Source organism: Ovis canadensis, chromosome 19, assembly GCF_042477335.2.
Source record: "Ovis canadensis isolate MfBH-ARS-UI-01 breed Bighorn chromosome 19, ARS-UI_OviCan_v2, whole genome shotgun sequence".
NCBI lineage: Eukaryota > Metazoa > Chordata > Mammalia > Artiodactyla > Bovidae > Ovis > Ovis canadensis.
The window spans coordinates 26455834-26468060 of NC_091263.1; positions in this window are offsets into that span (position 1 = coordinate 26455834).

The window sequence follows — 12227 nt, forward strand, 5'->3', positions numbered from 1 at the left end:
CCTGTCCCTCGGGGTCCATTTTCCCCCGCTTTCTCTTTGTTTGTTGTCTCAGAACCTGTGACACAAAGAAACCCATCCTGTCTTAGGAAACTTAATGCTGCAAACTCTACCTAGAGGAACCTTTGAAGACTGTTACATAAGAACACACCTTCCTCACACGAGGAGTTTCCCTCTGCCCTCGTCCCCCTCCCGCCTCACCTTTTACTGTGTTTTTATCCCTTTTTAGACAGTGAGTTTAAGAAACAGCAGGCGTGTCTTTTCACGGATGAACGGGTGTTGTCCTGACCGAGGAAAAACTGGGCTGAGGATGAGGATGGTTTGGACTGGAGGGGAGGACGGAGCTGGGGGTGGGTTCTGGAGCAGAGCTACACTGGACTCGGGCACACTCGGAGCAACGTCCTTTGCTATGAGACTACTTCTCAGGTAACCCGGAATCGAGGGGAAGGATCGCGTGGAGGCCGAGCATGAACAGCAAGAGCGGGGTTTGGAGAAAGTCTGAAATCAGGTGTGGCTCTGGCCCATCTGTGTGCCCTGTCCAGTTTTTCTTTTCACTCACTTGGGCTTGGGCATAAGACACAACATTTTTTTCTACCCTGATTTTAAGGTTCGGCAAGGGTAGAAATCATCACGGTTTAGTGAGTACAGTCTTGATGAGGCGTTATACTGTAAATGTCTGTAAGGGAGGAAAAGTTGAGCGTTTCCTCCTGGAGCAGTTCAGGGAAATGGCCACGTGGGGGCGCCCTGCGTAGCCGGGGCGAGAGGATTTCCTGGGTCCGGCCTGGCCAAGGCCTGTCTCTCTGGAGAGCCCGAGTCCTGCAGCGCTGGCTCTGTCTGCCCTGTGTGGTGACGTTACTGTCCCTTTATGTAGCTCGTGGACACAGCTTTCTCCAGACCCCCTCACAAGAGGTGCATATTCGAAAAAAACCGTTTCTCTGTTTTGCCATAACCTTGCTCTCGTCAGTGAATGTTCCTAATGCTGCTGTTTCAACCTTTGACTTTTTTTTTTTTAAATTTATGAAACATGCAAATTTTTTTTTTTTTTTCTTAAAAACACACACATCCACGCAAATGCTTTGCTATGTGGCTTCCGAGGTTTAAATTTTGAAAAGTAAAAGAATTAAAACTTCACGACCACAGACCACCTCAAACCAGAAATACCTCAGAATTTTCTACTTGTGTAAGGTTTATTATATATTTTATTAGTTGTGTTGTCTCGTAGTAAGTATATTTTAATGTAAGTTGGCTTTTATGACAAGAAAGTTTAAAAGAAATAGAGAAAAAGAAAAAAAGTTGTGAGTCTTCTTAGGGAGTGCTCCCGTTTTTCGTTGATAACATCCCCTTGTAAATAATTGTCATCCACTGTGGGTTGGCTGTCGGGGCTGAGTCTGGGCATTCGTCACTCTTATTTGTGAAGGCATTTCCTTCCCATTGCTTTAGACCCTTTTATTTGAAAACTGGATCTCTTCACCTTGAGGGTAGGCGAGTTGGTGGGCGACGGGGAGAGGTTGACTAGGGTGAGGGGTGGGCGCCTCCTCCTGAGTTTTTTGGAGGTTCCGCTGTTTCCCTCGACTTGGGAGGTCATTGTTCAGAATGACAGGCGACCCCACTTTAACCTGGGAAAACTGTGGCCTTTAGACCCCCATGAGGTAATTTTACTTGAGACTTAATTTCTTCAGCAAGTCAGCGGGGGCGCGAGGGGAAGTGCCCGGCAGGTCTCTGGAGCCGCGCTGCCCGGGCCGCCTGTGATGGCCCGGCCGGGCGGTGGGGGCTCTGGGCCCCCCAGGCTGGGTCCTCCTCTGCGTGTTTGGACACTGTGCAGTGGAGGTGAGCTTTGCTTCACGGGTCAAAATGTGAGCTGGCCAGGGTGGCTCCAGGGACAGGTTTCTGTTTTTTTTTTTAGTAAGTTATTTGTCTATCTCTTCTTCCTTTTCTTTTTTAAACTCTTTTGTGCTGTGGTATTTTTCTTCCCTCGGAACGATTTTTAACAGCAAAACAGGCCTTACAGCAGTTGCTTTTCTTTTCCACTTATTTCTTTCAGAAGCTTTAAAATATTTATTGAAAAGTGCCATATCTGGTTTCTCCAGCTTTCTCCTTACTTAGGTAGGCAGTGCTGGGCATCTCTACTTTCCAACCCTCAGAAGAAACAAATAAACCACTAAGAAATGTAGCTGATTTCAGACAGGAATGACCGGATCCCTGGCCTGTCCCGTGTGGAACACTGAGCCCCAGCCTCTGTTTGGCGTTAGGTTTCCTCTGGGCAGTGTTTGCTTTGCGTGCTGGCTTGATTCTCCTGAGAGCGAGCTTTGCCCTGCTGCGGGGCCTCTTTAGGCTGAGGCAGGGGTGGGGGTCCCCCTTTGCTGGCCCTGTGCCCAGCTGCCGTCACTTCCTCAGGGCCGTGGCACCGGAATGAGGTGTGTCTTGGCAGAGGGCTTCTGGTGGCACACGTGTGCTGGGCCAAGGGTCCCTGACCGTGGTCGTGGCCAGGAGAAGGTGGGCGTCTCTCTCCCGATGTGCCGCTGGGGCCTGGGGGGTCTTCTGCCTCTGATGAAGTCATCTTTGTCGTCACGAATCCTCTGGGGGAGCCCGCCATCCGTGGCTCCGGCTTGTGTGATGGGCTTGTGGGGCTCAGCCTGTGCTCATCTCCACAGATGGCTTCATGCACTCTACATTTCCAGGGAGCTCATAATCTCTCCTACATTTCTTTTCTCTCTCCCTCCAAGCTCTGTGGAAGACTGGGAGCCGTGGAGTCTGGTCTCATCGTCCCTGCCCCGTTCAGGGTAGGAGGGTGGCCAAGTCAGAGGACAGAAGTGGCCCAGGACCCCTGCGCCTTCCTCCCAAGTGTGCTGTCGTCCAGGCAGGCTCCTGGCTGTGGAGAGTGTCTTCTCTTTGGTCCCTCATGGGGAGGTCTCCACTCCCTCCAGTGTGCTTGCCTGGAGAATCCCAGGGACGGAGCATCCTGGTGGGCTGCCGTCTGTGGGGTTGCACAGAGTTGGACATGACTGAAGCGACTTAGCAGCAGCAGCAGGGGCGGTCTCCTGAGCCAGAGGGAGCCAGGAGTGAGCAAGGGAAGGAGGAGACACGTGGGGACAGAGGCCGCTGTGTCACAGTGCCCGCAGAGGACGCTTCATCACAGGCCATGGAAGGGCATGGGCATGCGCGTTCGCACATCCTGGGGCCGTTGGTCCCTCCCAGGAGTCCTCCTCTGATTGAATTACTTGGGGTGTGAGGGCCACAGGCAGGTCCTTCTGAGGAGAAAGGGAGACCCGGCCCAGTGGCAGTGGGGTAAGCGCCGTCAGCCTCGTTTCAGATGGCCTTCTTGTCCTCTTGGCTCTCAGTAGGGGCCCCAAGAGCTCAGTCCTGCTGGGGAGGCTTCCTTACACGTGCCAGCTGCTTCTGATGCAGACTTCATCCTGTCTGCATGGGGCGGCCTGTGTCCAGAAGAGGGGCCTTGTGCAGCCTCGGACAGCCTCGGGACGCTTGAGCCGCCCACTCTTGCTTTCTCAGCCAAGGGAAAAATTTGTCATCTCCAGGCCTCCAAGGTGGTTCTTCCCCTGCCCCCAGGGACCAGGCCGACCCTCCTGTTGTGGCTGGGCCCTGCCTTAGGGAGCTGAGCAGGGGATCCCGCTGCTCTTCTCTGTCTCTTTTCTCTCCAGCTGGCCGCCGTGCTGCTCCTCTTTGGGTATTTGGGGTGCGTGTGTGATGTTTCCTTCATGGCAGGCCGAGCCGTGTATTGAGGGTCCACCGTATGTCGTGTATGTGGCTCAGAGAGCCCCATCCCGTGGCCCCTGTACTCTGAACCATGAGGCCAGGGAGGGAGCTGTTCTATTGGGGTGGGAGGACTGGATGGCCCTCTTGCAAATGGAATTCTGCTTCTTCGAGAATACAATGTGACGTTCCCAGCATCTGTTGGCAATACAAGGATTTCATGTTTGTTTTTTTTTTAAGGAATATAGTGAGCGTACGTACGTAAGTTGTTAGAATTGGTACTAGACGTGTACTAGAGGTGAAGGGGCTTCCCAGGTGGCGCAGTGGTAAAGAATCTACCTGCAATGCAAGAGACGTGGGTTCAGTCCCTGGGTGGGGAAGATCCCCTGGAGTAGGAAATGGCAACCCACTCCAGGATTCTTGCCTGGAAAATTCCATGGACAGAGGAGCCCGGTGGGCTGTAGTCTGTGGGGTCGCAAAGAGTGGCGTGTGACTGCACATGCGTACTAGAAGTTGAACAGCCAGGCGTTATTCCAGAGAACTTGGCTTACTAGAAGAATACCTAAATCGGAAAGCATTTTCCAGGAGTTAGCTCAGTTGGTCAGGGCCAGCTGTTTCTGAATCTTTGGAGAGATGGCCAGGCCTGCCTCAGACCTGACTCTTCAAGAAGCACAGGGGACTGACTGACTACCCCCCACCCCCCACCCCATCCCGCTGCCTCCCCTTGCGGTTCAGGGCAAGCGGCCAAGAAGGAAAAGGAGACAAGGTGGCCTTTTCTGGCCAGTGGCTGTTCACAAAAGCTGAGCTGGTAAAATACTCAGCAGCTGATGTGTTCAGCCTAGGAATGATGGGTTCAAGTCCCAATCAGGAGTTATGTTTTAGGCAAAGAAACCAGCCCAGTAATTCAGTTGATAAGCTGTTTGTTTTTCTTCTAAGTCTAGATTTGTAAACAATGAATTCAGGGTTATAGGCATGTTCTTTAAGTAAGATTCCTGACAGTTAATTTGCAACCAGCAGTCCACCTATGAATGTATCCCAGACCTTTAGGAGGCTTGGGGAAGTTTGTTTTTTTTTTTTTTTAAGAGGATTTAGTTTTGTAGCAAAAATAAATGGAATTTTAAAATGCACCCCTTCCCTTGGAAATTAATTCATGTGACTAAGCCACACTTGAAAAACAGTTATAGTCGGCCCTCCACAGCCATGGGTTCCTCGTTCTCGGGTTTATCCAACCTCGAATCAAAAATATTTTGGGGAAAAATATTACAGAAAGTTCCAAAAATCAAAACTTGAATTTGCCACTTACTGGCAACTCTTTACATAGTACTTATATTATATTTACAACTCTTTACATAGTATTTTATTATATTAGGTATTATAAGTAATCTGGAGGTGATTTCAAATGTGTGTCATTTTATGCAAGAGCTGCATCAGTGGATTTCGGATCTCCACCCCGCAACCCTCCATATAGAGAGATGACTGCGGTGGGTCCAGGAGAACTACAAATGACCATCAAGTAGAAGTCCAGATTATCTAATGGGGTATTTTGAATACTCTTGTTTTAAACTCATTTTGCGTTCACTGTAAACTTTGGTTTGGACGGAATTTTGAATTGAAAAGATTTACCACTACTGAGAATTTTTACCCAGCTTTTTACATTGTTGTGACGGTATCTTCCAGGTATGAATGAAGCAGGACTCTGTGATTGTGATCCTCCATGTACCCCTGTAGTGCCAAAACCAGTGAGATTTTATTTGCTCCTATGGCAGCTCGTAGCGATAAGACAAGTGTTTTTTCCTCATGAATTAAAACACATATTCCCTAAATGCCAGCATATGGAGATGGGCTTTGCACTGCCCTTTCCAGGAGTGTCTTTGGATTGTCTGGAGCCTGGGCAATTCTGAGAACTCCTGCAAGCCCACTACAGGACACTAAAGAAATATACACACAGACGTGTGTGTATATGCAGTGGATTCTACAGCTGTGGGCTTTTCTGGACATCCACAGAAACGCGTTTCCTTCACTTGCAAAGTTTACATTTTGAAGCTCACAGTTACAAAAAATAGGGCCCATTAGCTCATGCTTTTCAGGCAGATGTGGATGGGTCTTTTTTTTGCAAATGGAGGAGTCCTGTCTTGAGCCCAGGGAATTTCTGCTGTGGGTTGGGCGCGGGCTCATTCCTGGATTCTCCCAATCATGTTCGCATTCGAATGTTGTTAGGTAGCATTGTAAATAAAAGAATAGGTTATATAATAGAGATACGACACTTGAAATTTTACTTTAAGAAATCTGTAGCACTACATATATATTTAGTTATATCACCCGACGGATTTCTTCTGCACAGTGTGGAGATTGTTTTATACCACAGATTATTTTTATAAAGTCCAGTGAGTTTGAGTAAGAATGATTTTGTAATCAGAGCCATGAGCTTTACCTTTCAAGATAAGTGTACACTGGAGTGTGAGTGGTGTGGGACCGTCCCTGAGTGCTCCTGCGACTTCGCGTTGATACACTGGCAGATTGCAGTCCACCGATGGGTCTTGTTTGGCCCAAAACTCCACTCACAGCTGTCTGCATGGGGCAGTCTGCCGAGGAGAGGGGCTGGGAAAGGCCAGAGGATCCTGCCGTGTGCTTTATATATGTGCTTCCTCCTGAGGTTTCTTTTGAACAAAGGGTTCTGAGGTGAATAACTCCTTTGTAAGTTACTCTCATGGGTGTAGTGGTGTGAAGGGGTTTCGGGGAACAGAAATGGTACCAGGGTGCAGATTGGGGTGGCTTGGGACTCGAGTAAGATTCAGGCAACAAATGTGTAAAACGAGGATTCGGTGATTGGAGAAATCTACCAAACCGAATGATCTCAGACCAAATTATCCAGTTTTTCAGGAGAGCATTTTCCATTCCGAAAGGGAGGGGCGTGGTGTGTGGGCAGTGCGATCAGAGTAAATGGAGGGCTGCCTGGCAAGTTTGTCTTCTCTGTTAAGGCTACTGGGAGGCGAGAGGGGCTGGGCTGGCTCACCGCTTGCCTCTAGCAAGCAACCCTGGCGCCCGCAGAGGCGGCTCAGAACCATGTACCATCAGGGCCTCTGCCCAGCGCCTACAAGGGTTTCCTGCTCTTCCTACAAAGGTCAGCATCACGGCCGTGATGTGGAAGGCGGTCTTTACCTGTTAGCCTTTTGGATTTTGGGTGGAGAGTGGATGGTTACTGGGGTGAGCCTTTCTGATGGGGATGTATAAGAGGTCAGTCATGTAGCTAATACTCTGTATCCACAGTTGCTGAAGGCCTTCTGGCTTCAGCCGCTGGGTTCAAAGGTGCGCTGGTTGGGACGGTGTTGTCAGGAGAGCCTCTACTGTGTCCCGTTAAACCTGCTGTGCTTCTCTTCGGCCTGGCCGAGAGCAGCGTTTTGCGCCACCCCTTTTATGCTTGAATGAGCTGCATTTCGGCAGGTGCAGGGGCACTCTGGGCAGCAACCCTCGGCCCTTCCCTGCTCCCCATCAGAGAGCGTCTGTCTGCCCTCCAGCCGCGCGCCTTGGATGCAATTGCCGTGCCTTTGTTTTCGCCACCTGCCTCCCCCCAAAAGCAACTGCTGTAAGCTTTTTTCTACTTGTCTTTTCTAGCCAGAAATCCCGCCTTTTTCCTTTTTCCCAGCTGTATTTTCTGGATGCAGTTCTGTGCTCCAGGCGTGTTAAGAACCAGTTACCTCAGACCTCGTGTTGGAACAGTGTCACCATCTGGGTCCTCTCGAAACTGCAGGCTTGCAACACGCACACTCTGTGACACACACACACAGACACACACACACACACAGACACACACACAGACACACAGACACACACACAGACACACAGACACACACACACACACACACACACACACACACGCAGGAACCCTGCCGAGTATGGGTACTTGTTTGTTTTAAAGTAAAACTCTTCCCAAGGATTGGAAAAAGGGGCTTCTGGCAAGCTCTTCACGGCCCTGTGGTGGGATGGGTCTTGAGTGTCATCTGAACGGTGCTTCCCGTGTTCCATTCTGAATTCTGCCGTTTTCAGTATTCTCAGCTCTGAATAGGCAAAGTGACTCAGCTGGTTGGCCTTGTTCACAAATGAGTTCTGAAAATGAGCTCTTTGTAACACACGTCCAGTCGCTAAAGCTCAAGTGTAGAACATTCCCTTAAATGGCAGGATCGATCCCCCCCACCCACCCCATCCACCACAGTGCATTTTGGGAAGATGTCTGTAGCATACGTTGCTGTGAAATTAGGCCTTGCGGGTTATGGCTGTTTGTCATTTTGATGTATTTTAAATAAATATATATATATATTTTTAAAGAGCCTTTTTTTTTTTTTCCAAACCAGTTCAGAAAGTTTAATTAACCAGCAGTCACCACATCTGAATTTGCGTCTCCGGGGCGTAGATGGCAGACCAAGATTAAAGTGGTAACTTGGCCCTAGTGAGCGTGGGCTGCTGCCTGGCCGGTGCTGCTGGCCACGGGACAGCAGGGTCAGCATGTCCCCGCTGGGTCCCAACGCAGCCCTCAGAGCGCGTGCTCTGCTCTCTGCAGGGGCTTTAGCTGAGGCTTTCTCAGAGCACTGCCACACATTAAGTGTCTGTTTTGCCAAATAGTTTTTCCATAAGTGAAGAACGCACTCATCGAAGTCTTACCAGCAGCGGCAGAGATGAGAATAGGAAGGATGAAGCAACAGCTGGGGTTTGAGTTGGGAAAGTGTCCAGGTAATTTTCGAGAGGCCGTCTGAGAGCCAGTGACCATGCAGAGATTCTTAGGAGACCTCATCTGAGAGCCTGACGACCTCCTGGGAGGGGGAGACTTGTTAAAATGCCAGCGTCTTTTCCCTCCCCCCTCCATTTTTTTTTTCTTCTAGAATTCTGTAAAAATCCAAAAGTAAGTTGGGTGGCACTTGAGAATTGGGGGGGTGGTGAGGGTTACCGCAGATGAGAAACATACTTCGAGATTTCAGTTCCATACCACAAATCGACATGATGCCATTTTTCAACTGTAGAAAAAGAATCTGCTTATGAATTTGACATATTTATGGTAGCATCAAAGGCCAAATTTTCCATGTGTTAACATTTTTCCACATTTGTCCTTGAATCTGAATAACTTCATACAGTACTGTAAATTCAGCTTACATTGAGTTTGATGTCAGTTCTTGTGAAAAGAGCTTCTGCACGCAATAGACACAGGTAAAGAACACAGCAGAGCACATCTGCAGGACCGGTTTTGGAACCAGTAGATGTCACCTCTCATTTGCCATCGTCATATGTCAGTTTTACCAGCTCCTTCTAAATGTTTGTAGTATTTGTAAGGGAAAGACAGAAATCCCTAAGACTTGTCTAATAACTTAGTGGAGAGTGTGTGTGTTGGGTTTAGGATGGATAGCAAAGTCGTCTTGAGCTGTGTTATCTAACTTGTATATAAAACTGTAATTAAAAGTTTGGATTCACCTGTTTCTTGCCGTTAACAATGATGAATAATTTGCAAACTCTGGAAATGTGACTAGGATATGATTTCAGACAGTAGAAGTTGAGGAAGCTCTTTAAGTGCTAAAACTGAAGACTTCTTGTTTTTGGCTCAAATTCAATACGTACTGTGTACCAGGATATGTGAGATGTAAATGTAATAGGTCACTTTTCACCCTTGTAGCTATACAATAAAAGTTTTGTAGAACAGAAATAGATCGTACTACTGAATTAACAAAAGTTATACTAAAGTATCATGTTTAAAAAAAATATATATATATACACACAGAGTTAAGCTTGTTGCTGTTACCCTGTCTGGATTTGAAAAGTGTGCTGATTTATATATGTATAATATATATATATTATACATATATAAAATACACACACCTATATATATATATTAAATACCCGCACACACCTGAAATGGCCTAAAGCAGACATCCATGTAATTACAGTTGCAAAATGAAGACATTTTGGAAAGAACATTGTATCATAGTTCATTCATTTGCAGTGGATCTTTGTTCCTTTTTACTGTGGTAATCTTAGAAATGAGTGTCAAGTTTGAAATTAGATCTGCTAAGTTGGGGTTTTGCTGCTTAAACTCTGCACTGGGTCCTCAAATAAACCGATGTGAATGTAGTCTCCCCCCAACCCCCACCCCGTGTGAAGAAGCAGCCACACCCCAACAGAATAGGAGGAAAAGTCTAGAACTATTTCAAGTTTTATCTTTTTGTATATGAAAATAAAATAATAATGATTAAAAAAAACCCTGTGGTCTCTCTTAATCACATGGCAGGGGGGTTCTGTTCTCCCACTTACAGGGCCAACTTGAGCACCTCTGTGAGTTCCTGTGTGGGATACAAGCACTTGTTAATGGCTGATACCAGGCTGCCAAGGTCCTGTGGGTGACTAAGCACAGGTCTCCAGTTCCGCCCTTCAGAAGCTCAGGACTGAGTTGGAGACAGGGGGCATCTCCTTCGCGGACCATCCTGGGACTCTTGAGTATGCTCCTGCAGAGCAGGGGTGTGTTTTGCAAATCCCCAAGACCTCCTCACACAACGCTGCCCCACAGTCCTATGTGCTTGGCAGACAGCCCTGAGCACTATTTTTGTAAGTGAAGCAGAGAAACCCAGAAAAAACATAATACTCAGGACTACTGTGGAATACAAGTGCTGCCATTTCCAAACATGGTTGAGTAGCCTGGTCACTTGCTAAGCTATTAAAAAATACCGTGATGGAACACCTCCCCAGATGTAAACCAGCAGTCAGGTCTTTTGTTTTGGAGTTTCTGAGTTACCTCACTAGATGCAAACATGGTTCCCTGTGAATAAAATAATTATAGTCTATAATTTACAGGAAAGACTCAGAAATCACCTCACTGCTTTCGGTAGTAAGATAAAAGATTTTTTTGGGGGGGGCTTGTGACTAGTGCCTTCTAAGTGTGGAGAAACAACAGTTTTGAATCCTTCTGGTGGGATCAGTGTGTTTTTATTCACTTTATTATGAAGATTAAATAACTTGCTTAGAACACTTGGGAGTAATTTTTGAAGGGAGGGGCCCTTTATTTAGGAATCACCTGTTCAGTTTTGAGTCCATTTTGTCCTTTTTTAGTGTTAGGAAGTTCGCCTTTTGTCAGTGAAGGAGAGGAAGACAAAAGGCTAATAATGTTTTTGAATAAAGACCTTGGTGCTAACAACATTGGAAGTCTGGACTGCACCGGCCATCTGGTTGCTTTCTCCTCAGCAAAGGAATTTTTTTTTCAGTTAAAAAAAAAAATACAAGCCAGTTCATAAAAGCAGGCTTGCCCACATAAAAGCAGGGCCATTCAGCCTGCCTCTGCCTCCTTCCCTTGCTTCTCAAGCACCCCTATGGAATACTAAAGTTCCCCTAATGACAGTTTTAAAACTACTAGTCCTTCATTTAAAGGTAGGCCAACAGGCCCAGAGGAGGCATCCTACCCAGAGTCAGGCAATCTTCTCTTCTAATTCTTGACTCTTGGGACCCACTATGGGGTCCCACCATTGTTTCCAAGTGCAGGATGTAGATGAGAAGTCACCCACCATTCCCCTCTCTAGTGCCATACACTCAGGAGGGCCTTGAGAAATACCTCTTAAGTGAATGTATATTTCGTAAACTCTGGTGGAAGCAGCTTTGAAACCTGCAGATAACTAATGCTGCCTGGTTGTATTTGTCTGTATTCTTGACTGCAGTTGCCAGACACCACTGAACAAAAAGGGGGCTTTGCTGGAAGGATCCTGGGACAAGTGGCCAGCCCAGCTCTGGGTAAAGGCAGGATATGTCTGAACTTCTTCAGGGGCCTTGGAAACGGGGTTTGGCATCACAGACCTTCACCTGTCTCAGCATTTGGTCCCCTTGTGTTCTGTGCAAAGCCAGATGCATCTGCTCTTTGACTACTTAGCGGGGAAAAAAGGCCTTAGGTGCCAGAGTTCCACTCATCACAACTTTGCTACCTGCAGAAAGTTCCAGATTCAAAATCCTTAGGAAGACTCTGGTTGACCTAGCTAAACCAGTTAGTGTCAGAGGCCCAGGGGATGATACAAGATGACTTCATGACAGGTACTCCCGGGACGAGGCAAGGAGTCATGAAACTGTCAAAACAATGTCTACTTTGAAGTTAGCAATGGCTTCCTGCTTAGTGAACTAAGTCCACATGGAATGCCAGAGATTATGCTGCAAAATGAAGACCTACTTGTGAGTGGGAGTGCATAAAACGTACCATTTTTAGACAGCAAGCATTCAGCAAACTAGATTTCATATAGAAAGTAGAGCTAAATAACAAATTGTGAATATTAACAGAGCATTTAACAACATGCCTCAAGTTCTTCTCAACACACCATATGCTTAATCTCCTTTAATCCTCACAACCCTAGGGTCTAAGAAGTAGTGGTAGTAATTCTTGTTTCAAAAGAGGAAGCAGGTGGAAATGGTGAGTGGGGATCCAAAACCCTGTGCTGTGATTCAGGGTCCTGAACCACCATGGAGTACTGTCTTTGTCAAGAAACTCCTTAGGTGCAAAGCTGTCTTCGGAA